The following is a 26,925-nucleotide window of genomic DNA, read 5'->3' as shown; positions in this document are numbered from 1 at the left end:
ATATACATTTCTCTAAGATGCAGCAACTAATAGATCAGGGAAGGAAGATTTGAAGGGTATTTATAAGAGATACACATCGAGTGGCATTCCCCCCTTCCTAGGGTAGATCATACTCTTGCAGTGTTGCCGTCACCCTTTGAAGCCACTTATTCCAATTTGTGATGGGAGGTGTCTTAGGACAATAGGTTCTCGCTACCCCAAGTGCCATATCAAGGTTCTCCCATGAATGTGCCTGAAATGTTTCAGCAATAATCGGCGATTTTATAGGTGTAGGCATGGAGTTTTGCATATCTTTCTTGTGATCCACAATGATATGGGGAGGCTATGTAGGAGCTTCTTCAAAAGGGTTTGAATTAGATGAGGAACTAGAATCTTCCTGGGACACCTCCTTTCTTGAGCTGAATGGAGTACGTGGAAATTGTCTTGGTTTCCAAACTAACTCTTGTACAAGTGTTGGATACTCTATAATCTATCCTTTGCCACGGTCCTCAACTAAGATTGCAGTTTGCAAAATTGGATTTACTTGGTGTGGCGAGTGAGATAGAGGTAGATACGTTACGTTTAGGGACCCAAATTTGATCATTCCCATCATAATATCCTTGAGCGTGTAATAGAGTTTTGGGAATCCAACGTGATGTGCACTCGACCTTCTTGTAGCGTGCTGCTGAATTTTTCCAAGACATCTTTCTTGACTTAGATGGAGGAGTTGAAGGATTGCACAATGAGGGTTTTGGGACCCATTGATATGTACTTTTAGGTAGTTTATGTTGAGTCTTTATAGTATCACTACCTACTGCCACTATGGGAATTAGTATGTCAGGTTTGTGAGCATTTAATGAGGACAACTTAACGACTTCAGTTTCTGAAAGTTCATTATCTTGCAATTTTATCGGAGTCATTAACGTCGGTGTCCTTTCTTAAGGAGTAGGAAGAATAGACGGTCTTTGTGTTGTGAAACTCCCAGTCCCCCAGTCAATATTGCATTTGGTTGCCAACATCCACTTACGTCCTAAGTTGATACTACTTTCCATAGCTCCCATAGGCATTGCCAAAAAACTTTCTTTCCATAGCTCCCATAGGCATTACCAAAAAACTTTCTTCTACGCTCCCAATTCATAGGCGACATTTATTTGAACGACTCCAAAAACAGTTGTTTTCTTCTTATTAATGCCCTTCACTTGCATGGTACTAGGATATAGGGGTGGTTTTCGTAGCTGGCACCATACTCCATATGAGAACAAATTATGTTGAGCTCCCATATCTAACAAGGCATTATACAACACCTTCCCATAGGGGCTTTTTAGTTCAATTGGGTATCATAGAGGTGGCTTGGATTCTAATGAATCATCATCAGTTTCCTCAAAGAAGGCTTGCGTGACCCCCATATTAGCTTCTTGTTGGCATCTAAGACGTTTTTGTCGTTCTCGAGCCCCTGCTTGGGCTTGTGTCTTTTTCAAATCTGCTTGGTCCATCTTGGCACGCATGTTTTCTCGATATTTACGTCTCTTAAAGCTCTTCTTTTCTTACCTAAGACCTACTTTTTATTTGCATCTAGATTTAGCTCACTAAATGAGTCCTTGTTGGTGTCCTCTTCACTCTCTGAGGAGCTAACATAGGCTGATGTACTTGGTCTTGATTGATTTGACTCCAAACTTGCTCTACTCCCCAATTCATGAGGCTCAAAATCAATTTCACTATGGGATTCACTATCTGAGTCGCGTTGGTCATGGTCTTCTAAAAAACTATCGGTGTCCCTATCAGGTTGTTCTACAATTGTCTTGCCCTCAGAGGGTGCATGTATTGCACTTATCATGTTTGGGGGTGCAACTTGTGGTACATTTTTCCCCTCTGGTGTGACCCAAGTGGTTCCTCTATTTCCCCAAGTATCTATGGTTGCAGCTAGGTGTATCCAATCAACGTTATCTGATTTTTTCATACCTGGTAACACATCCATATAAGGAGAATCTTGGCCAATGTCTGTATCCTTCTTACAAGTATAACAATATTGTAGTGGGGCCGAGTGAACTTTGTGTCAGAGCAATGATCGATAATGTCTTTACTCCCTAAAGGGTGTACCTTACCAATCACCAAATTCACTCTAATGACAGAGTCTTGGAATTGAAAATAGACATGATTTTTAGACCAATCATGGACCATTTGTGCTTCCCTCATAAAAGGTCATCCTAAAATCATTTCATATGACATAGGGTGCTTAGAGAAATCCATCACAATGAAAGTATGTCATACCCTATGCCCTAGAACTTTGATCTTAAGATCCTTGAGCATCCCAATAGGTTTTGCAATGGTTCCATTGGCCATCTTTACCACAATGTTAGTAACACTGAGGTGGGGTTTGCCCATGGATTCCCAACAATTCTTAGTGACGATGCTAGCTCGAGCACCACCGTTAATAATTCCCTTTACAGTTAATCCCTTGGTAATGATAGGTAGGGTCGCATTAGACTCATCACCTTCAAAATATTGTCCTAGTTTATTGATGGGTACCTCGATCACATACTCATGTCCCTCTAAGTAAGGCGATTGCACATGATTCTCCTCAACACTCATAATAGAGTCAGGTCTATTTGTTTGCACAAACTGTGGTTATCCAGCTTGTAGCTCCCCATTAAGGAATGCTCGAAGTGCGAAGAATATATCAAGATCCCCGTATAGCTTTGCTATGATAGTGGTCCGGACCTTTGAAGACATGAAATCCACTAGTTTGGCAACATTCAATGGCATTTCGTGAGGTGTAGGTCCCTGACCAGGAACTGGTGAGAATGGAATATCCTCTTCATCAATGGGACTAGGTATGCCCTCGCTAAACATCCTCTCAAACAAGAAAGGTGTATGCCCACTTCTTGATGTCATGTCCTCATTCTCCTCTTCAATGATACTGGGTATGGCTAACGATCTATGGGTCGTGTGATGTGGATGGACTTGCGTAGGAAACACTGTGTCACGAATCTTGACATACCTAGGTTCTGGTTCTAACTTCCTTTGAGTCTGTTGGTGGATACGCTTCGATGGACGTCAGCACAGCGAGACCTCACCTAACAAGATTTTTCAGCTAAGGACTAAGATTGACCCACAGGCGCGTGGAAGCAAGCATAGGGTGTCAACCTACACTCGACGACTCTCGACTACTTCCTACATAGGTCTCTACCCAATGTCTAAGATACAGCCTTCAAGAGTGCATAAGAGGAGATTTGCTACAACGCTTTCAAGAGTCAAATACCCATCAAACATTCTCGAAATTCCACAGAACTTGAAGGAAACCCTATAAACACCAATAGGTATCTCTCCCTAAGGTCCATGAATCAAAACCCCAACCCTAAACACCTGGTGCAAAATCACATACGATGTCTGTTCGAAATTTGCAGGTCGTCATTTTCAAAAACTAAAGTGCTTAATGTGTAGCTCTACTCAATGCGAACGCGTGGATATGCTGAAATGCTAAAATAGACAACGTATGCTCACCGAATCACCCGATGTAGCTCGCGGGTCAAGTTCGCAAAGCCAGATCGTACACCCGCAATGTAGGTGATGGCGTGTAGCTCTCTTCGGGGGCAACACGCTGCACTTCTCTACACTCGATTCCGACTACCGGTGCATGCGTAGCCTCAAGATAAAACTCTCACTCTCTCTCATACAAAGAGTACACTCACTCACATAGACATAACTTTTTTTTAAATGACAAAAAGTTTTTTTTTCATTAAGGTCAAAAGTGGTATAAATACCTTACATTCTCAAACCCTAATGTTCCAATTTAACCATCCACTCAATCTAAATGTCAAAAATGAGATACAATCTGGAAGCTTCTAGCTTTTGCAAGCCCCACTATTTACAAAGGTGAAATGACGGTTTTTCTCAAAAGAATAATTTTAAAAAATAATATCCTGTCGAGCAATCATTCTCCGTTGGGTGTGTCCAGTTGCTAACACTCCCCCCCCTCCTAGTTCATGTCGTCCCCGACATGGCAGTAGAGCTGCTTCTTTAGTGGAGGCTTTCGCACATCTTTAGAAGGACTCATATCGTGCATGCTAAGCCAGTAATGTTGGGCCAAATATCTCTGTGTTGATGGTGAAGAAGCCGGTGTAGAAGGCTTCTTCAAAGTCCTGGAGGTGATAAGAAGGCAAAAACATGATTCTCTGATAAAGTGCATGTATCACCTCGTGAGAAGGCTGAGTAGATAGATCATATGCACATTTGTATGTGTCTTGGAAGAAGAAGAGGCTTTTTGTATCCTGTCCAGGTTTAAAGGTTTTGAAAACCGCTAGAAGGGTTTTACAGATTTTTCTAAGCATGATGCAAGATAGGTCAAGCGAGCCAGTGAACAATTTAATGGCACCCATTAGGGTTTTCACCATGTATTGCTCACTCATTTTCTTGCCTGCCTTCAAGCCAGGCAGCTTCGGGTAATTGAGCCATGTGGGTTGGTTTTTCTGCAGCAGCCCTTGTGCTTTCCATGTGCGCATCCGTGGTAGAGGAAAAACTAAGGTTGTCTCTCATTTTTTTAGGCGCCTCTACCAGATGAATTAAATATTGTGGATATTTGGTGAGCCATGCCTTTCTCCACTTGGGCTGAGAGTCCATGATCAGCTTACCTCCTTCTAGTTTGGAGATATCTGCTTTGTATAATGGCACTATTGGTTCCTCTTTTATCCGTTTGTTGATTGTAGAAGCCTCATACTTTAGAAGAGGATATGGGAGAGAAGGTTGTAGCCATTCACACCGAATGATATTGGCATCTATCTTCTGAATGGTCATAGATTTAAACACTCTCTGCTCCCACTCCAATGCTTCTTTGGCCGTGTCTTTTATTGCCGCTTCTATTGCATTATGTAGCTTTTCTTCTTCTTCTTGTGTCAGATCCTGGGGTTCTTGTGATGGTCCCACAAGGATGTCCTCTTGCATAGTGGTGTCCACTGGATCTGACACATTTTCTATGTCAATGCCTTCCATTGCTGTTGGCCTGGTGCCAAAATGTTTCTCTTTAGTTTGTTGTTGGCCTTTCAGCTTATCTATTTTCTTCTTATATGCCTTCTTTGCCTGTTCCGCTTGATCTCGCATGTTCACTAGGAGGTCGTTCAGATCTGCATGATTTTTTCCGCCACCTTAAGCTTCCTCTAGATGTCTTCCTTTTCTGTTTTCCATCTCTTAAATTCCTCGTTCATCTTCTTTTTCACAACTTCTAGCTCAGTTTTCATGGCCTTGTTCTCTTCTTCCAGGCAGTTTTGCATTACAAGAGATTCCTCGGCCAGCATCAGTCTTTGCCTCTTCTCTAGTGTCAACTCCTTTTGGAGTTCCTTCATTTGTTTTTCATACAGATCATTCTCTGAAGTTGTGCCAGTCGAGCTAGCAGCTCTGACTCTGGCCGGAGATGCCCTTAGCCTTTGGATGGTCTGACCTTTCACTTTCATCTAATTTTTTAGCTCTATCACTTCATCTTGGCTTGCCTCATGTTCTATCTCGGCCTTTTCCTTGGCATTCCTCAAGGTTTCAACCTCTTTGGACTCATCATCAAGTTGTAGTGACAGATTTTCTTGTATTCCTCCTCTTCTCTTTGAAGCTTGTGTTCTGCTTCCTGATTCTGTCGTTCCATCTCTTGGCATCTTTGTTATTCCGCGTCTAGATTGGCTTGCAGCTTGGTTTATTTTCCTATGTTCTCTTGGCCCTGTTTTTGCAGTGATTCCACTTCAGCTTTGATATGAACTTCATTTGTTTTGAGATTATCAATCTCACTCTCAGTGGCCATTGATCTTGCTATGAGCCCAGTTAGCGTTTGCATTACTACATCCCAATCATTGGTTGGTGGTTGTAGATCCACTGTATCTATGACTATCTCCTTCAACTCCACTAACCAAACGCTCTGCATATGTTCCTTGGGTCTTGTGCTTGCCAACTCAAAAGCTGCAGTAGCTACCTCTTCTCGAGAGTACCCAGCAGCTAGTAAATCAAGAAATATTCTAAAGTTTTTCAGGTCCTCTTTTTGTTGGGTTTGTGGAGGACTAAGAGGAGGTGGTGATGGTGGTGGGCTGGATTCTCGGCTTGACAGTGGAGTTGGTTGATTCTTCTTGAAATCCCAATCCACCTTGGTTTTTCTCTCTGTTTCTTGGCCTTCTTGCTCTTCTAGCAGCTACCATCTCACTTCGTCCACCTCTTCTTTCATAAAAGGGATATTCGGGATATTCTCCGCCGTAGCATCTAGGATCTCAAAGTTTTTGATATAATCTTTGAACCGATACCGGTCAACCCTTCGAGATGATCCAGACATAGCTTCAAGGGATGGCTTCCACAACTTGCTCAGATCCCCTTTGAGTGCTCTCTCGGCTTTGAAACCCTCCATCAATCTTTCTAGCTGTGCCGCTTTCTGTGACTTGGTTTCTTCGATTGGCACCTCTGGATTTTCTTTCTTTCTCTTCTTTAACTCTGGCGACTCTTCTAGCACGGTCTCTAACCGGCGCTTCAACCATGTGGCTACCTTGGGTGCCTTGGGTGCCTTGGGAGGTTCTTCGTCCTTGTCTTCCTTTAGCTTTAGCCAATCATTTTGTGAGGGAGGTAGAGGCCAGCTTCCCTTGGCATGCAATGCTCCATAGACAACTTTTGTTATCAGCTCACCAGGTACAATATAGGTGGGATTTTTGGTCCCCATCTTCACAAAATTGTCGTGGATGTAAGCGGCATAATTTATCTCTTTTGGTTTGCTCTTCTGAATTGCCCAGGTGAAAGTGGTTGCAATGGCTCCAGGTGGCATCCTGTATTTCTGTGGCCGCTTTGTACACATGTGGAAGTATTGATTGTATAGTTGGCTCATGATAGCCACCTTTGGGTTTGCAATATCTTCAAATGTGTAGTTATTCTTCAATTCCGAGTAGACCTTGAGGTCATATCGCCTCCTTGTCACATTGTCTCCTTTGATTGAGATGTCAAGTGCGGCTGCTACCACATTCTCTATGATGACAATCATTGTATCAGGCTTGCCTTGCACTCTTTTAATATCAATCCCTGTTGGCAAGGCTTCAAAGTAGTTTTGGAGATCCAATTTCTCCAAGTAATCCCCCATCTTGCTCCTGATAAATTCATTGAGCTCTCGAGGTATCATGGGTAGCTCCACTGCATTTCCCTCAGGATCTTTGAATACTCCTTGGTAGATTCTCAGATCATTGGTCTCTAGCAGATCATCTTGAATCCATGTGCTTGTGGGCTTCAAGGTTCCCTCTGGGATCACAAAAGTCTCCACTTCTTCTAAGTAGTCCTTTATAGTCACCCTCTTCTTCTTTGTAGGTGATTTTGCGGCTTCCATGGATCCTGTTGCACTCAGTAGTCCAAAGTTAGTGTTTTTTACATATTAGTTGATAAACTGAGTTCTAACTACCCAAATGACTTGAAAATTGAAATAAGAACTCAAAAGGAACTTGGGAAACTCTCCATTTGCTCACAGTACCTTTCTGGTGAAAAAATAATCATGTAGACATTCTACGCGTAGGATGTCTACCTTCTCTGTTTTTTGTGAAACTTGGCAGGCCTGTGGCCCTTAACCTGTGCAACATGGCTATGTCATTGGAATTGGGTTTGGGCATCATAAAGTGCAATTTTGGACAGATTTAGGCTTTTGGCTCACAAATTGGGTAGTATGTCCTCAACAGGTGGAAAATGATATTCAAGTGGGTTGAAATTTGATATACAAGCTTTTTATACCATGTTAATGGCTCCTATGAAGTCAATTCTTGCACAGAAGGTCCATATGACACTGGAGACATCCTACGCGTAGGATGTCTATTTTATCAGAATGACTTGGAGTTGGTTCTGTGGGTGCCCTTAGCATGTGGAACATGGCCCTGCTCTTAGATTTTGATTTGGATAAGCATTGGTGTTGTTAAGAGCATGTGTAGTGTTTTTAGGCTCAAAAAGTGTAGCTTGGAGGTTTTGGGGGCCAAATGTGATGGGAATGGCTTGAAATTTGATACATGAGCTTATGAAGGTGTTATAAAGACATCTGGAACTAAAAACTACCAGCTGGAGGTCAAATAGGTCATTTAGACATCCTACGCGTAGAATGTCTATTTCATCAATTTTCACATCTGACCCCACAGTTAGCTTGGCAATGTGCTCATGAGTATATTGTGCAAGTTTCATGTGATTTGGACTAGTTTTGGTAGGTCTATGACCCATTATTGCCTCTATGCTCTGACTTTCCGTTTTTTGATGCATATGAGGTCAACTCTTGTCCAAATGTGATGAAACTTGATGGCTAGCATGTATAAGCTATTCAGAAGTTGTGTGTGAGATGAGATATTGAGTTTGGTTCCCAGACATAGCGAGACATCCTACGTGTAGGATGTCTCTTGATGAAACTTATATGAGAAGTGCTACTGGTACATACCCTAAGCCCCCCTGAGTCCCTTTTAAGCCCTATTTCAACAAAAAAGTCAAATAGATAGATAGAAACTCCCTATTTGGCTTTCAGATCCTCTGAGCCGTTTTTTGACTCTTGGAGTGCTTTTCGGTGATGAAATTTCTTGATGTTAGTCTCCATAGCTTTACGGTTCCTTGGGGATCCTTGCCATATGGTTTTTGTTGGCTTTGGCTTCACCAGAGCTCTGTTTGGCAATTTGTCGCTCTAGAAGCGCCCGTGGTTGCGTTCACATGTCTTCAATGACTTGTGGTGGTCTACCACCATAGGACTTGGTTGTTGATGGTCTAGGAAAGCCTCTCGTGAAGTTTGGTGGCAAACGGACATCCGGTTTGGCCGTGAGAGATGTTCGACGCTTTTTGTGTCTTATGCCATTTCTGAAGCTTAGTGCCGCTTCGGGTCGCCTTATGGCCATGTGGGCTATACAAACTTGTAGAGCATGTCGAGATGCTCCTACCCATGAGTTTTGGTAGCATTTGGGCGTCTTTCCACCAATTTACCATTTGGTGGCCTCTTGCAGGGCTCTAGCAGTTAAGGTTTTTCCCAATGGTTTTCTGCCGCCTTTATGCATTCAAAAGTGGTCTCCTATGCTAGGGTAAACCACCAATGAAGCCTTATTGATTTTGGGTTAGCCGTTAGGTGGCCACCTCTAGCTGTAGGTCTCTACTGCCTGTTTCCCGTGTGAACCCTACGCTAGTTTTCGCGACAAAACATCAAACATACGCGAAAAGCTCAAGGTGGTGAGCCTACCCCTCATATCTGGAGCCTGTCTTGCCGCTAGAAGTCTGGTTCGCTCTAGGTGGCAAGAGCTCTCTCTCAAGAAGGCAATAGTAGAAATGAGCTTTAAGTGAAGTGAAAAAATTTTATAATGGGGGTCCCCGAACCACTTTCCATGAAAATTGACATGTGCTCCCAACTTGCGAGATACGGTTTAGGCTTGAAAAATTCTTGATTTGGGCTCCGTTTGCCCAGTTTCCGAGAAATTTCACGTTTCGGTCAAAATCTTGCCAAAACACGCTTTCCGCTCGATTCACATAATTGCACCCCCATTGTACTATAGGTTTTCCTATAGTCACTGATTATCCCCATATTTCTTGTTTTTCATTACGATCATATTTCACCTGCTTTTTGTATTTTTGAAGTTTTTTCGCCAATAATTAGTAAAATAAAAAAGAAAATAGCAAATTAAACCCAGAAAATCCTCAAAAATCATAATAACTTCAAAATATCACCGCAAAACACTATATACACTCACATGAAATTTTTATGGCCGGATTTCTATGTTTTATCAATATTTTGTCCGAAAAATGGTTATTTTTACCTATATACACACACCTAGGGGCCTGATTTGGCATTTGGCCCCATATACTTGTAGATTTGTGCTGTATAAGGGCATATGTACTTAGGTTAGCCCAGAAAATTTTGCAATCAAACGAAAACTCTCTAAAATAGTCGAAAATCATATCCTTTTTTGCGCTTTTTACCATTGGGTCCACATTTGAGAATGCCTCCCCCCCTCCTAGCCGGAGTCCTCTCGGATGACAAGGTATCGCCTCGGTGTATGTGCCGTGCATGGGTTAAAAATTGAGGTAATGCTCGGCCGTGTAATGTGACCCTATATGATGCATACTCAGTCAATGCATAGAAAAATCAATGTTGTGCAAGAGGAGGGAATAAGCAAAATGCTTATTGGCATTCAACGTCGAGGTTTCCTATTTGTTGTTGATTTGGTTGGCGGATTTTCTTTGCAAGTAAAAGTTGTAACTCTAAAGCTCTTTGTTTGATCGTCTTTCTTGCAAAAGTCGCTTGGTTTGCCACTATTGTCGATATGGCCATGGTTGTCTCCTTGGAGAGTGTTGTCATGGCGGAATAGGCCATAGTCTTTGTCTCTTTTGCTTTCCATTTGTAGCTTTGTTTTGGAGGTTTTGGTAGGTTTATTGCTACTTCTGTCGTTGTCATTGTTGTGCTGCTGATTGGCACCCACATTCATCGGTTTGCCGGTTTCATATGTAGTGTATTTCTGCATGCCGATGTTGCTTGTACTGAAGGGAGTCCCTGTTGCTTTGGTTTCGGGATCAAAATGCGAGTCGCATTTAAGTTGTTACTGAGCATGCTCTTTGGGATCTTATTCCCTTGGTTTTTGGTTGAATTGTGTTCTCCTGTTGACTTCTTCTGTTGTATTGTGGTTTGTAGGCCATGCCACCTCTATCCTTACGCACCCATACTTGTTTTTCACGTGTTGCTAACCTTGATCTTTTCACTGTGTTCTATGTTGTTTTATGTTTGTAGTGAACATGGTTTGCAGTTCCCTGGTTGGTTGCCATGGGTATTGTGTTGTACATTAGTGGCACCCTTATTTTTGGTTCTTTATCCCGTGATTGTGTTTCTGTCATCTAGTTCTTCCGGGGTTTCTGAGCAAAGGCTACCATCTGTTGTTCTTGTGCATCCTGAATTTTGACTGCATTCGAATTCCAATCTATGTGCACATTATACTCTTTTTGCCAAGGTTGTTCCAACAACAAGGGGTGGGGTGTAAAACTTGTGTAGGTAAATATATTGATGTATTTGTACATGCAATATAGTCCAACCCAATGTTTTTAGCGAATGTGATGTACTACTTTCCAGCACTTTGTGGAGTAGGATGTAGTTGATCTTTGGGCTTGAGCTGTTTGTATAATTTGTAAGAGATCAGATTTTCTTGAGCTCCAGAATCAAGCAATGGCATCGATTCAACTGGATTTCTATCCACTTTGACTGCAATTATTGGCTCCACTGTGTCTTCACCAAAATTCATCAATCGAATAGCATTTATTCGCAGCGGTGAGCCACATTATTGTTGTTGTTGTAGAAGCCTTCTTTTTGCAATTCGTTCTTTTGCTTCTGCTTCCGCTTCTTCTCGTACCCTTTGTTTCTCCTTCACCCGTTGTTTTTCTTGATGGATTTGTTGAAGCATGTCCTGTGTTAGTGGTAAATGATACTTTTTTAATCGATAGTCACTAATCCAATTTGGCATTTCTTCTCCCGCTAATGTACCAAGTTTGACAAAGGGTCCCATCCCTCGCTTTTTAAGTTTCTTGGCATCTTGCTTCAAGGTATATACAAGTACATAATGACCTGTTTTGAACTCTTTCGTGCACACATGCTTGTTAAAAAACTCTTTTTGTCTTCTCTTTTTAGCATAGATCAAAGCTACAGCTCTCAATTGAAGTTCATCTAGCTTTTCAAGATCATCTATTCTTGAAGAGAGCTCATGCTCTGTCCATTCCAAGCGTTTCGCTACTTGTAGAGTTGGAACTAAAAACTCTATGGGTAATATAGCGTTTAGACCAAACACCATGTTGTACGGTGTCATTCCGATTGTAAGCTACTCTATATGCCCATAGTGTTGAGTGTAACTGTTGATCCCAGTCTGTCCTTGACTCTGATACAATTTTAGTCAGAATAGTGCATAGTATTTTATTTGTGGCCTCAGCTTGTCCATTTGCCTGTGGATGATATGGAGCAGATTTTATATGTATGACCATGAATTCCTCTAGCAAATATTCAATGACTTCATTAAGAAAATGTGTTCCTCAATCACTGACAATTTCTATTGGTAATTTGTATCGTACAAAGAAATTCTCATACAAAAATTGTGCAGTGGTTTTTGCGTTTGCTTTTTGTGTTGCCTTGGCTTCCACCCATTTTGTGAGATAGTCCGTCGCCACAATGATATATTGGGTATGGGTGTGATATGTAGGGGGTGAAATAGGCCCCACAAAATCAATGCCCCATTTTGCAAATGCCCTTGCTCCCATCATTGGCTATAGTGGCATCTCATCTCTCTTTATCGGCACCTTGGTGTGCTGACATGCGTCACAACACTTTACAAACTCCTCAGCATCCATATGCAATGTAGGCCACCATATTCCTGCGGTTAAGACAATTTTTGCCTTATCGCCTGAAAAATGGCCTCCACTTATGGCTTCATGTGTGTGTTCTATAATTTGCAGGTATTCACTTTCACTTGCACAGATTTTAAGTTGATTATCCTTTCCTCGCTTGTAGAGTTGATTCCCAATTAAATCAAATTCGCGAGCCTCCAAGTCTATAGCCCTTTTCCACGCTTTTGTTATGTTTTCAGAAATGTCCTTGTTGTTAAGAAATCAATGATATATTGACTCCATGGAGGTGCAATGTTTACCTGAAACAATGTCGTGTGATCCACCGGTCGTTTGGCACTACATATAGTACAATTGTTAACATAAGCATGTGTGTCAGCATACATAGTTGGCCAATAAAACCCTAATTGTTTCAATCTTTGGTGTGTTTTCATTGTTGAACAATGAAATGCACAATCCTGGACATGTGCTTCTTCAAGATAACACTCGAATTCCTCAAGATTTATACATAATCGTAGAATTTGGTCCGAGCCTAGATGATATAGTCGTCCTGCAATCAACTGGAAGTATTTTGTTTGTTGAATTGTTTGTTGTTTGGATCTGTCTTCCTTGTTATCAAATCTACCTCCAAAGTAAAGAATGCTAACAATTTCCTGAGACCATTTGGGTATCATTTCAATATTGAAAAGATAAGCATCAGGTATGTCATCGTCTACTCCTTCAGGAGCTTCCCCATTTTGCAGCCTTAAAAGATGATCCGCCCGTAGATGAGTTTTATCCTTTTTGACCACCACTGTGAAATCAACCTCTAGCAATATAATAAACCAGCGTACAATTCTCCCAGTATTGCATGGTTTATTTACTAGATACAAACGAACTTGATGATCTGTGAAGAACACAAATTTGTTTGCGAGAAAATAATGCTGAAATTTCTTTACAACATAAATCATTCATAAACCCTCTCTTTTAGTGGTGGTCGTGTAGTTCTTTTCTGCACTATTTAGCTGTCGGCTCGCATAACAAACTGGGAAATCCATTATTCCGTCTCCAAGTTGAGCCAGAATATTCCCAATTGCATATGCAGATGCATCAATGTGAACAAAGGAATATCTTTTCCCAATGTAGTGCTTTAAGTACAAGTGTTGATACAAGGTTCTCCTTAAGCTTTTGGAATGAATTTTCACACTCCTCAGTCCAGTCGAAACTGACTAATAAGCGATACAAAGGTTGTGCAATGACTGCATACATATATATGAATCTTCGATAATATCCGCAGTGTCCCATGAAGGATTGTACTTGTTTGGCATTAGTAGGCCTGGGTAAGTCTACTATGACTCTGATTTTGTCTAGGTCAGTGGTTATGCCATTTCTTGAGACAATATGTCCTAAGATGCGGCCTTGCCTAACCATAAAAATGCACTTTTCCGGGTTAAGACAGATTCTATATGTTCTGCATTTCTCAAATACCTTTTGTAAATGGTTGATATGTTCTTCTCGTAGAAGAGAGTGCACACACAGATCATCCATATATATTTATAAGAATATTCTCATGTATTCTTTGAACGCATGAGTCATTAGCCTTGGAAAGGTAGCTGGGGCATTGGTTAAGCCAAAATGCATAACTCTATACGCATATATTCCCCATTCTGTGGCAAACGCTGTTTTGTGTTGATCCTCTATTGCAATTGCCAGTTGGTTGTACCCTGAAACCCATCTAAAAAGGAATAAGCCCGTTTTCCAGCCACCATCTCAAGTACATGTTCTATGATCGGCAAGGGATAATTATCCCTTATTGTGGCTATGTTTATCTTTTTGAAGTTCACACACACACACACACACATCTTTCTGTTCTTTTTGGGGACAACCACAATGGGTGACACCCAATCTGTATGTTTGATTTTATAGATGAATTCAGCATCCATCAACTTGTCAATCTCCTCTTTGATTTGTTTAGCAAATGTGTAAGGACGCTGTTTGCTAGGTTTGGCATCTGATTTCAATGGAATTGTATGTTGGCATATCGATGGATCAACTCCTTAGTGAGGTCTTTGTAGGACCATGCAAACACATCTTTATACTTCTTGAGAAGTTGTGTTAGCAGTTCTTCTTCTTCAGGCTCTAAATCAGTTGCGATATAGACCGGTTGAGGCTTTTTGCCTGGCGCAGCGAGGTCTATCCGTTTTGCATTTTTTGGCCCATCGTAAGATTCTTGCTTTATTCTTTCCTGACTGGTGGTGTCATTATGATTTTTCTGTCCTGGATGGTGAATTTTCGATAATGTGATGGTACATTCATGTTTCCTTTTTCCTGACTCCTCCTTACCATCACTTTCTCCCTCAGTAGTCCATACCTCTCGTAACGACCGTTTTAGTTCTTGGTATTTCTATTTACGCTCCATTTTGGTCCACCCTGGGTCTTTTGTTTTTTTCCTATTTTGATTGTTGAGATTTTTTTGATTTTGTTTCTGTTTTAATCTTTCGTACTTGTTTTATTTCCTCATGCGTTCCTTTCCTTTGAACTTTTGAGAGTCTTCCTGATATTTGGTCTTTTACACAATCCTTTGCTTTGACAAGCATTAGATAGTGAGTTTTATCTTTTATCCCGGGCATCACGTTCTCTCTAATTTTGTTTTTTGCTCTTTTTTTTTCTATGGCGTTCCTGGCGTCTAGGGTGTTGATTGACAAAATCATAAAATTTGATAGTCGCTGTTGTCTCCCCACGCTCGCTTGAGCTATCTGAACACTCGTTATCTGCATCATTATTTACCTCCAGATGCTCAGAGGAGTCATAAAACTCTTCCTGTTCTGGGGGGTCTACAATCTCATCTCCTGTTGGTATAAGGCTTACCATGTAATAGGGTAGCACATCATAGCCATCCTTATCGCAAAATTTTGTCGTTGGGCTATCTCTAATGGTATAGACATCCAATGTTGCTAGTATGTGTTCCCATTCTAGAGGTTCTAAGGAATCTTCCGGAAAAGGTTTCGGAATGTAATCCTTGTCCTCAATAGCTCTTTCTAAGATGCATTCCTCTCTTTTTAAGCTCCCACAATGTGTAGCTCCGCACATCCATAGCTCTTTTTTTTCCGTAACCATGTTGGGAGTTCGGACCCTTCCAATGTAGCTGAATCAAACTCTTCCACTGGTGTCTAGTTCACATCTTTGTAACTATGGTCTTTTAGGTGTATTTTGGTTGTAGTCTCACCATGTCTGAGGTATATGTGGTCGTAACCCCAATCCTGGACCATCTTTAATTGTCTCATGAATGGTCTTCCCAAGATGATCTCGTAATTATTCTTTTTGTCAAAATCGACTATTGTAAATGTATGCTCATACTTGATTCCTCACGAGGTGATAATTACTTTTTAAAAAGTCCTAGAGGCTTTTCCATGAACCCATCTGCCAGTTGCAATTTCATTCTGATAGCTCCCAAAGCCAGTTTTTCCCATTTTTTCCAGATTTCCTTGGTGGCGATAGCGACTCCTGCTCCACTGTCAAGAATAGCTTTGGAAACTACTCCTTGGAATTCTATTGGTAGTGTGGTATTTCCATCTTCTCCCTCGCAATATTCTCCAACCTTGTTTAAAGATACTGGCCTAGTATTGAGTTGAGGCTTTTCCAATTCTCTGATCCCTTCTTGAAGCTTCGAGGTAGGGTCTTTTACTCCAAATGTTTTTAAACATTTGCCTACGGTGGTCCACATGTTTGGTCGTAACCTCAGGAGTTCGGCTAATGTGATTGTGCATGCCACAGGAGTGGACAACAACTCAATCAATCCTTGTGAATCCATCACTCTGTTGGAAGAAAGTCTTTGATATGGGATTTCTCTCACCTCAGACTTGGCTTCATACTCCCCCAGGTAAGAGGGTAGAGTTTTTAGCGAGTCTGGTTGGTTGTGCCGCGAACTAATTGATCCCTGGTCTCCCCCTTGTGAATGCATATCAAAGTTCAATTGTGATCTTGCCTCAAATTCTTCAATAGGAGGTAAGATCCCATTTTTCTCTTTTCTCGTGCTATTCATTTGGTAGCTCCCCCTATTAGCTTCGTTGGCATCACAGATTTTCTTCCACAGGTCATCTAGACCGTTACAATCCTTACCCATTTCTACCATTGTGTTAGGCTAAAAACCATCAATTGTCTCATCTGTTGTATTTGGCACTATGATAGGTTCTCTCCTAGACTGAGAGGCAGTCGTGATTCTCTCCTTCGTGTCTACTTGTTTCTCTAAAGTTGGTTTGATAGGGATTGGAGATCGTACTTCATGCCAACTTGCAGGTTTACCAAGCGGGTTTCCTATCAAGGATTGGGCTGTTTTAATCATCTTTCGACACATTTCCAACCACTGTTTTTCTATTTTGGCATATGGATAAGTCTTTGAGTCTTGGGTTTGTTGTTTTTGAGTCTGGCTTTGTATGCTTTTAAAAGTGCATCTAACTGCTCATTTACCTTTTCTGCCAACACTGATCCTCGTCATTCTTCACTTTTGGGTTCTGCTATTTCCTTGGGTGCTATGGTTGCCGCAGTGTGTGAGCTTAGACTAGATAGATACTCTAACCTCTCTAATCTATCCTTTGTGTGTTTAAACTCCTCGGATAGAGCCGTTTGCTCTTGTTCTCTCTTGGCTTTCATACGAGCCTTTCTAGCTTTCCAAGTGCTTCTCTGATTTTTCATTTCTGAACTTGGGGCATCGGTTTTTGGCTCTTTAGTTATGGGTTCATTTGTCATTCTTTGAGCTTGGGCTCGTGTCACTACCTGAATAGGTATTACTGTCTCATTTTCTGACCCTCCACTGGAAGGCACTACTTCCCGTATGTTCAAGGTAGTTTTTGCTCCTTTGCTAGGGTTCTTAGGGCAATCAGGAATCAAATGAGCAATTCCACACTCCGTGCAATATGAGTTGAATCTAATGATTTCATCATGAGGACAGTCTCTTAGCCAATGGTCTCCATCCACTTGTAGCAGGGTCCCTTAGGCTGTTGAGGTGCTCCTTAAGCTCCTCTTTGTTGGTATGCATGTCTTTGCCCACCCATGTCGCCATTGGCTATGAACAACAATGTTTGTTCATCCAAGCTATATCTTCCTTCTCCTGGTGCTTGTGCAGCTGTTGGTGGTCCTGCACTTCCCATCATGCTCCAAGGTTCTGGCGTTGGGGGTTCTTCCGGTGGATAATAGACAGGATTTGTAGCATATCCATTGGAATCTTCATAATATGCATGCATAGGCACCAAAGCCTTCTCCTCTAGTTCATTTACTGTTGGTGTGTATCTTATGCCGACTGGTCATAATCCTGGTAGGGGTGGTTGCTGCCCCAACACTGGTTGTGGTCTTTCTACACAGAAAGGTCCTAGTAGGTTTCCTGCTTGATACCTAGGCATCGGTGGAAGTTGAGGAGATGCTACCTGAGCCTGGGGAGTATAAGATCGCTTTCTCACATATTGTTATAATAACATTCCTCCATCACATGTTTGTCCATTTTTGTTCAATAGCGCACCACTTTGGGTTGTTTAGCCTGAGGTTTGGCATACATATCTATTTTTTTTAGCACTTCCTCTACAAGCTGCTCCTGGCTTACAGCTACTTCTCCTTTCGGTGCTGCCTTAGCGGACTTGCTTCCACTTTGTTGTGAGGATGAATTGTCATCAAGATCCTTGAATTCACCCTCCTTGTAGACCGCACAATTGTCTACAAGGTAAAGAGCCTCCTTAGTTAGCTCATTTAGCGTTGTGCTCCTCTTCATATGTAAGTCCTTCTAGAGATCTACATTCCTTAGTCCTTGAATAAATATAAGCATAAGTCTGGATTTAGTTGGCAGTTCTTCCACAGGGCAGAACTTAACATATCTTTTTAGTCATAGGGCTGCCTTTCGCACAGAGTCCCCTTGTTTTTGTTTGAATTTATGGATTTGTGAGACTGTATTATGAGCTATCCCCCTTTGTGAGAATTCCTCAATAAACTCGTCAAACACCTTCTCCATAGGCTCAAAGTCTCTACGCACCACAGAGTCAAACCAAGTAGCAGCATACTTCTCTAGGGTCAGTCCAAACACTGCAAATTGGGTAGGTAAGTCTAACACCTCTTCAGCTCTAATTACACGCACAAAGGCTGCTACATCATCTCTAGGATCTCTGTTTCCCGTGTATTTCTCTAATTACCCATTTTTGCACCTGAGAAGGTCTAATTCTACGATGGTCTACAAATTCATCATTGGTTCTCCTCGTCCTACTCGATATACCTCCTCTGGCCTTCGGTAGTGGGCGGGTTCCTCTCCCAGAGGTGCCCCTAAGCCGTAATTTCTGACGGTTTTTGCAAGAGATGGTTCATCTCTTTGAACTCGTTCTATGGGTCGTCTCCCAGGCTCTGTTGACCCTTGAGTTTTTGGCTTACTCTAGCCTTGATACCGTGAATAGAGTGGTGGTTCTTGTAAGTCCCTTAGCCCTCATGCGGCTGGATAACCATCTCGATTTTGGTCTTGTTCTAATGTTGCACTTTGTCGAAGCCATGCTGCAATGATGGTTGGGTTGCTTGTTGGTTCTGGTAGTTGAACATCGGGGGCATATGTTGATGTTTCTGGAATTGTTGCCTTTTCTACCTCCTCTGGGAGAATACATTTGTATTCTTGCCCGTACCTATCAATAAAAAAGATATCCTTCCCCATAGAAATTTCATAAGAGAAGAAGTAAAGAACCTTGTCTTTGCTTAATTCATTTGGGTAGAGTTCTTTACATCAAAAGTAAGAGACTACTCCCTCGCTCTCATGCTTGTAGATTCCCACATTCTCATTATAGGTAGAGACCCTAGTTGTTTTCTTATCATACATAAAAAGAGCTCCAGGTCGATCAATTTTTGGAGGCGGTTCTTGAGTTTCTGAAACCATTTTTCCTTTTGCCACGTTATCTCCATATCTATTGTAATCCTCAGGGTTACGAACTATAAGATAGTGGTTCCCCTTTTCGTCTTGGAATCTATCTCCATCATCATAGACTCGAATTATCTCTAGTCTCTATGCAGGTCTTTCTTCAATAAAAATACACTTGCGTCCTTGATAGTCAAAATAAACTAGGGCTCCCCTCGAGTTTGTTCCTTCTAAGAAGATTATAGTGAACTTGGAATCGTCCAAATTTTGGGAGGTGCTTCCTCCTAGCATTGGTCCTTCATTGGAGAAACCTCCTGGCTATTGACTACCCATCATGAGGAAGGACTTATCTAATGAAGTGTCAGTATCACTACCCTCCTCAATAATCGGTGCTAGTGGATCTAGCCTTGCCTGAGTTACACTCTCCTCGGTAGACACTTAGCTACCCTGATCACCTATCCTCGTTTGATCTCTAGGAATGTGTCTTCCTGCTCTTAAATTCATCAAACTTAGAAATGCAATTTATCACAAATCCGACCACTCACCTGAAAAGGATCAGTTTCCGCACAACTTCTTGTACACAAGCGTTTAATTTCGATAATCGAATCAAAGCATTTAACCCCGCTAGAGGTGGTCGTAGTAATGATTGGTATAGCTGGAGGGTTAACCTCAACCACTATTGTATTTTATACACTTTGGATGTTCTTGATTAGGTCTCCTAATCTGGAAATGTACTTCCCTCGGATTTTGGTCAATTTACATGGAAAGTATTAATTCCGTCTTTGCTCTGTCAAAAGATCAAACAAGGTCCAATTTTACTTCTGAAAGAAGTTCTGGAACTCTTAAGTCAATTGGAACATTACTCTATATCCCCAGTCAGCTTTTCTCTTCACTAGACCCCTGTAGACATCCTACTCGTAGTATGTCTTCCTGCTCTGTTTTGCCTGGAGTTTGCACTATAGATTCCCCTTGATGTGCTGAGTCCACAACTGTTTTTACTTTTTGATTTGGACACCTATAAGCTGGTCAATTGATCAAAAATCTCTTTCAGCAGCCTAATGTTGGTCTGACCAATCAAATCAACTCCAATTTGGACCAAAATTGACTAGGAGGCTTGCCTCAGGCTATACAACACCCTGCTGTGCCTACAATCAGTTTTTGGCTCAATATCATGCAGTAGACATCCTACGCGTAGCATGACTTAACTAATCAAAATGGCTTCAAATGAAAAGCACAGACTCCTCTTAAAGTGCTTGTCACTTTGGTATGCTCAAAGCTGGGTTTGGAGTTCTAAATCACACAGCACACATCCTACGCGTAGGATGTCTATATAGTCTGTTTGACCCCAAACTTGAGCCACAACTTCCCCTTGATGTCAGCAACCCAGTGCTATGCTTATATTTTGGTTTGGATCTCAAAAGACCCCAATTTTAGCTATACTAGCCTTTTTCAGTCAAGAATGCTAAAGTCTGTTTAAAACCCAATTTTCTCACCCAATTGAGATGAAACATTTCTCAGGCTCTCAGTAAATCATGCAGATCATGCTCATGCAGCCATCCTATGGTTTTGGTCTTAAAATAATGCCTTGGCACAATTTGGGTAGGATGTATGGAAATTTTCTTTCTATCTGGCCTTATCCTGTCAAGATATGGTCAAACTTCCACTTTCCAAGTGAAAATAGGATAAAAACTACCTTCTAAACACACTAGTCAACTCAAATTTTCAAAATTTCCACCAGAACACCCTGTAGACATACTACACGTAGGATGTCTCCTGGCTTAAAATTTAATTGTTTTCTAACAGAAGTACTCCTTATGCTCTGCAGCTCTCTCAGAAACACTCACAGAAACTTTTGAACTTCACTTCAGCTTTTAAACACTCTTTTCCGTCTTTTACAACCTTGTGATGAGCCTAACAACAAATATAGCATGCATGAAGTGCTCTAGATCATAAATCATGATGTCCTACTTACCCTACTCCTACTCATTATGTGAGATGGAGATATTGGTGTCTTGGTTGCTTCCTGGCCTCTCCGGACTCTCAAGCTATCCTTTCACCTCCTCTACCACTTTAACTCCTACTCTCTACACTACATCTCAACTAATACCTAAAACTATCTAAGTCTACCCAAGTCGAAGGATCTAGGCGAGACACTTGCTCCCTAGACTCCTCCTTAGACCTAGAGAGTCCTCTACCCTCTGATCCTATCTAAATGTAAAACAAGACTCTAGCAAGACAGAGAATCCCTATCCTCAAGGACTAGTCTCGCTCACCTACCTAGGATTTTCGTCCCCGGCAGCGGCGCCAATGTTGGCGGATATGCCGCGACGTACGTCAGCACAGGGAGAACTCACCTAACAAGATTTGTCAGCTAAGGATGAAGCTTGACCCGCAGGCGCGTGGAAGCAAGCATAGGGTGTCATACTACACTCGATCGACTCTCGACTACTTCATACAGAGGTCTCTACCCAATGTCTAAGCTATAGCCTTCAGGAGTGCATAAGAGGAGATTTCCTACAACGCTTTCAAGAGCCAATACCCATCAAACGTTCTCGAAATGCCACAGAACTTAAAGGAAACCCTATTAACACCAATAGGTAGCTCTCCCTAAGGTCCATGAACCAAAACCCCAACCCTAAATACCTGGTGCAAAATCACGTATGATGTCTGGTCAAAATTTGCAGGTCGTCGTTTTCAAAAACTAAAGTGTCTAATGTGTATCTCTACTCAATGCGAATGTGTGGATATGTTGAAATGCGAAAACAGACAACGTATTCTCATCAAATCACCAGATGTAGCCAGATCGTACACCTGCAATGTAGGTGTTGGCGCGTAGCTCTCTTTAGGGGCAACACATTGCACTTATCCGCACTCGATTCCGACTATCGGTGCACGCGTAGCGTCAAGATAAAACTCTCACTCTCTCTCTCGTACACAGAGTACGCTTACTCACACAGACATAACTTTTTTAAAAATGACAAAAAGGGTTTTTTTCATTAAGGTCAAAAGTGGTATAAGTACCTTACAATCTCAAACCCTAATGTTCCAATTTAACCATCCACTCAATCTAAATATCAAAAATGGGATACAATCTGGAAGCTTCTAGCTTTTGCAAGCCCCACTATTTACAAAGGTGAAATGAAGGTTTTTCTCAATTAAAGAATAATTAAAAATAATACTATCCTACCGAGCAATCATACTCCGTTGGGTGTGTCCAGCTGCTAACAGAGTCTCTTCCACCAAACCTCTTAAGTGTTGAGCTTGCTTAATTTCCTCTATTGGGTTTGGGTACGTTCCAATCTTCTTTTTATGATTTTTCACATTTGGCCCTTGTGGTTTACCTTGCGAGTCTTGGATTGGATTTGAAAATACTTGTTGTTTTTTCCAGGATTCTTTGTTGGTCTTTCCCTTTGCGGTATCGGCTCTGGTCTCCATTGTCTCAATTGAGTCTAAATCATCCTCGAGATTGTTTATATACATGGGGTAATCACATTTCCCTATGTTTGTCTTAGAACTTGGTTTTGAACTCCCGGTATTTTGTGATTTCTTTCTTCGCGTCTTCTTTTTCTTTGCTTGGGCAACCGATGCAGTATCTCTCTCTTTGAGGATATGGTTTGGCCTTTGAAGCATGGATCATGTAATCACATTAGCAGGTGCAATGGGTGGTATTGTTGATGTTCCACTAGCAATTTTGACCAAATTTAGGGGTGTGATCTTGGGTGCATTTGGGTTATGGGGGCATTGGGCAATCAAATGGTCTATGCCACAACGATTACATGTGAGTAGTGGAATTGTAGACATGTTCCCTTGATTGGTTTGCATTTGTGTAGCATTCTTTTGTAGCCTAATAGGGCATTCAGCTATCTGATGTGGTCCACCACACTCGTAGCATTGAAGAGGTGGCCTCCTAGCCATGAGGTTGAGGTTTTGACGTCTTGTTGTTAGAGCAGTTTCTTGATAAACGGGCTTGACTTGCCCCCAACAATCTTCCATGTAGTATATAGGACACTCTTTCAATGTATCAAGTCCATAGGCAATACTAATGTCTATTTCCTCCTCACTGCCCTCCACATAAGCACTACATGGCTCGCAACCCACTTGGTTCACAAGGGTGACTCTTGGATGGGGGGGCTATGGTCCTAGCATTGGAGGTGGTAGTGGTGTAGCTTGAACAACATTTTGAGGTCTAGGGACCATGTGTTGCGATAGTTGCTCAACAAGTGGGGCAGGCATCAATGCAGGAGCTCGAGGTGAATCCGCCCAAGCCAAAGGTGGCCTATTCCTCATCACACATCTGAACATCAAGAAATCCTTAGCTTGGTGACCGTACCTACTACATGCATTGCAAATTCCATTGAATGTTACTCTAAATGTAGGGCACTCACTAGTGCTATGTGGTCCCAAGAAAACCGAGCACCATTGTTGCTCCCTTCTTGGATACATGAGACTGTTTTGTGGAGCACAAGTATCTCTAAGACTTTCCTGAAGAGCCTTGGTGAGGTCTACCAAATTCATATCAGATATCTTCATCTCTTTCACAATTGGCTTTATCGTCATTGGTTCATGTCCTAACACTTGTGAGCTACTAGACTTTGGCTCAGAGGACACTCTTTCACCTGCAATCATTAGATTGTCTTCCAATTGGATTGCATTGGCAGTGACTACCTCCCAAATAGTAATACCTCTAATGACTAAGCCATTATAGATATTTACATGTTGCAATCCTTGGATGAATCTATTGAGCAACTCATTATTGTTGAAGCACTCATTTACAGGGCAACGAGAGTTGAAGTGCTTTAAATGACTGATAAAGCACTAGCTCACCTTCCTTTCGTTCAGCCTTTTGTAGCTGAGATTCTACACCACAAAGCACACCTTCTTGTATGTACTCCTTTAGTAACAATATTTGAAGGGTAGGGTAAATGGTTTTTTCTTCCACCCTTAGGGTCCTACCCCAATCCCCAGCCTTCCCGTTCAGGGTCAAGCTTAAGGCATTACACTATGTAGTTCATTCTGCTCCCCTAAGGAATCGCATACTTGTTCAAATACTTCAATGTGCTTTTGAACATCCTCGTTGCCATTGAACTTTTGCGTGAGCTTTGCAATTTGTACAGCCTTACTTCTAGGCTCTCTATCGGGCGCATGACGCATGTTTTCCGCGATAGATCGACCTATCGTTTGAGCAAATATTACTAAGTCACCTATGTGTGGAGGCATGGCCGGTGGAGGCGCTCTTGGAATCATATGTGGGATTGGGGTGGGTACTGGCCTTGGCATATATGTGGATGATGGAGGATATGAAACATAACTAGGCATAGGTCCACTTAGATAAGGGCTCGAGAGTGGTGCTCGGGGATCATAGGCTATTGGTACCACTGGAGGTGTAGGGGCCATGTGTGCATAAGTTGCCATAGGCACATACGGTCTAGGCCCCGGGGTAGGTACTACGCCATTGGGTAGGGGAACTGTACTCATCCTAGATGTCATAGGTGCATTCTCTTTAGGCCAATCCCTGGAGTAGGAACTATGGTCTCTTTGATAGATTTTGGAGCCAAGTTAGGGAAACTAAAATTTTTGCTCGTAGGCTCGGATTGCATGGAGACTCAACGTGAAACGACATATGAGGGGTTCATGGGACTCATTAAAGGAGTCCCCATTTGTGATAAAGTAGGCTATTGGGCCTTGCTCGTATCCAAAAATCTCATGAGGCCAATTGAAGGTACATTTACCCCTTGATTTTGCCTCTCCGATTGGATAATGCCATGGATGACATTACAAATCATTTTTTATTGATCTAATCAATACTATTGGCACTTGATGTGGATTGTAAAATCTCTATCCAGCCTACATGGTAGGAGTGGCCAGAGTATAAATCCGTCAATACCTCAGTGCGAAGGTCATACATCCAATGTTCGTTAAGGAATATCCCTTCTAGATTTGGAGTGCTAGGGGTCTCTTGTGAGGTAGAAGCAATGTTGCTCTCAATGGTTTTACCTGTCATAGTTGCTACTATAGAGAGCACTTCCAAAGGAGGTAGCTCGACAGGGCCTAAATTGTAAGAGGTAGGCACGATATCCACATGGACACTCTTAGGGGGTGTGGGGTCCACATGCGAGGTGAATGGAGAATCTACTTCCCCCACCCCTTCATATGCTTCATTGGAATTGGGTTGGAAGTGAGTAGCTCTACCCAATGTATCCATAAGGCGGCTAAACATGCTAGCATTGGGTTGTGGAGCCTCAGGGGTACATGTCCTTCTCTCTCAGAGCTTTGTGTAGGATAATCTTGCATTATGTTGAGTCGGAGGAAGAGTCACTAGCGGCTAGTTGGGGTTCTTCAGTGGTATTCCCTTGAGTCCCCGCTGAGGGCCTAGAGCCTAGCGTAGAAGGGTAATGGGTGCCTGTATGAACAGAGGCACTATCTGTATGTTCGTGCTCTAGTACCCGACTAGAGCGTAGGTGCATGTGCTTTTGGTACCGTAAAGGTGTTAAAAGGTTCTCTAGGGGACGTGACTAGGTTTTTGAGCATTTTTTCTTGTTTTTTTCTTGTTTTTTTACTAGATTTTTTTAAGCGTGTCGTACGATGGTTAGTGTGATAACTCAAAATGAGCGTATCACTTAGGGGAACGCGGTGTCAGGGGATAAGTATTCGCTACGTGAGCCAGGCAAGCGCCGGGCCTCTGGCTGTGGGAGGTGTCAAAGAGAGAGAACAAGAACAATAGACACTGACAGCTCTGTCAATTACCGCAATCATCAATTAGTTGAATATTACTTTCATTACAACTTAGTCCTTAGCCAAGGAGGGATGTTAATAGCGCCGTCACTTGAGTCATCTTCTAGCTAGGAGTTTAAGCTCCTGCTTTACAAAATTAACCGGGCCGTTAACGACACCGGACTTAAAAATTATTTAATTAATCTCTAGTCGATGACCGTGATGGTAATTTATTTTTTGTCGCTTCATCTGCTTCAAGTTCCCTTAGATTTAGCAAGCTTCAATTTTGCCAATTATTCCATAGCTTCCTGCTCCTTATGCTTTGCACTCAATTGCCACTCACAGGTTTTAACTTCTTCCTGCTTCTCAATTGCTAGCCGAAACTTTATCCCTTGCTTGGTTGCCTCAACCAGACTTGTTCTGTGCTTCTTCTGCTTTGATAGAGTTCTCCTTCTCAAACTTGCTTTTGCTTACCTTAAGTGTCCCGCCCTAGTTTCTTCGGAAAAGCTTCAATATCCTTCCCTATTTTTCTTGCCCTTCTCCTTGCTATCCTCCTTGCTCGATGCCCTTCTCCATCTCCCTTTTCTTCTCAAGGACCGAGAGAGAGGAAGAGAGCGAGAGAAAGTAAGAACTTTGCTTCTCGAGTATATGATGGAGAGAGACATGCTTCCTTCTTGCTTAAGCCGAGAGAGAGAAAGAGAGAAGCTTTGCCTCCTTTACCTTGCCGAGCATGAGAGCGCGAGAGAGTAAGAACTTCACTTCTCGAGTATATGATGGAGAGAGAGAGGCTTCGTTCTTGCTTACGCCGAGAGAGAGAAAGTGTCCTCCTTGCTTAAATCGAGAGAGAGAGAGAGAGAGAGAGAGAGAGAGAGAGAGAGAGAGAGAGTGTCCTCCTTGCTAAGCCCTCTCGATCCTTCTCTACCTTATTGCTCCCGTCCAAGATTCCCCTCCTTCTCTCGCTTGTAATGACCTACATCCCTTGCAAAAGCGTCCCGCTTTAATAGCGTGTACCCTCCCTTAGCAGTAGCGCCGGGCGTCATTGACGTGGCACGGGAGTCGGCCCA

The 26,925-nt window shown here is 42.2% G+C and overlaps 1 pseudogene; it reads right to left on the bottom strand.

The window, feature by feature from the left end:
- Positions 1-6,139: 6,139 nt before the first annotated feature.
- On the bottom strand, positions 6,140-24,933 carry LOC147462277 (uncharacterized; annotated as a pseudogene).
- Between the last annotated feature and the right edge of the window lie 1,992 nt (positions 24,934-26,925).

Source organism: Adiantum capillus-veneris, chromosome 2 (genome assembly GCF_014529385.1).
Source record: "Adiantum capillus-veneris isolate H3 chromosome 2, ASM1452938v2, whole genome shotgun sequence".
Lineage (NCBI taxonomy): Eukaryota > Viridiplantae > Streptophyta > Polypodiopsida > Polypodiales > Pteridaceae > Adiantum > Adiantum capillus-veneris.
Note: the sequence above shows the minus strand (reverse complement) of the source record. Positions and strands in the feature narration are given on the sequence as shown.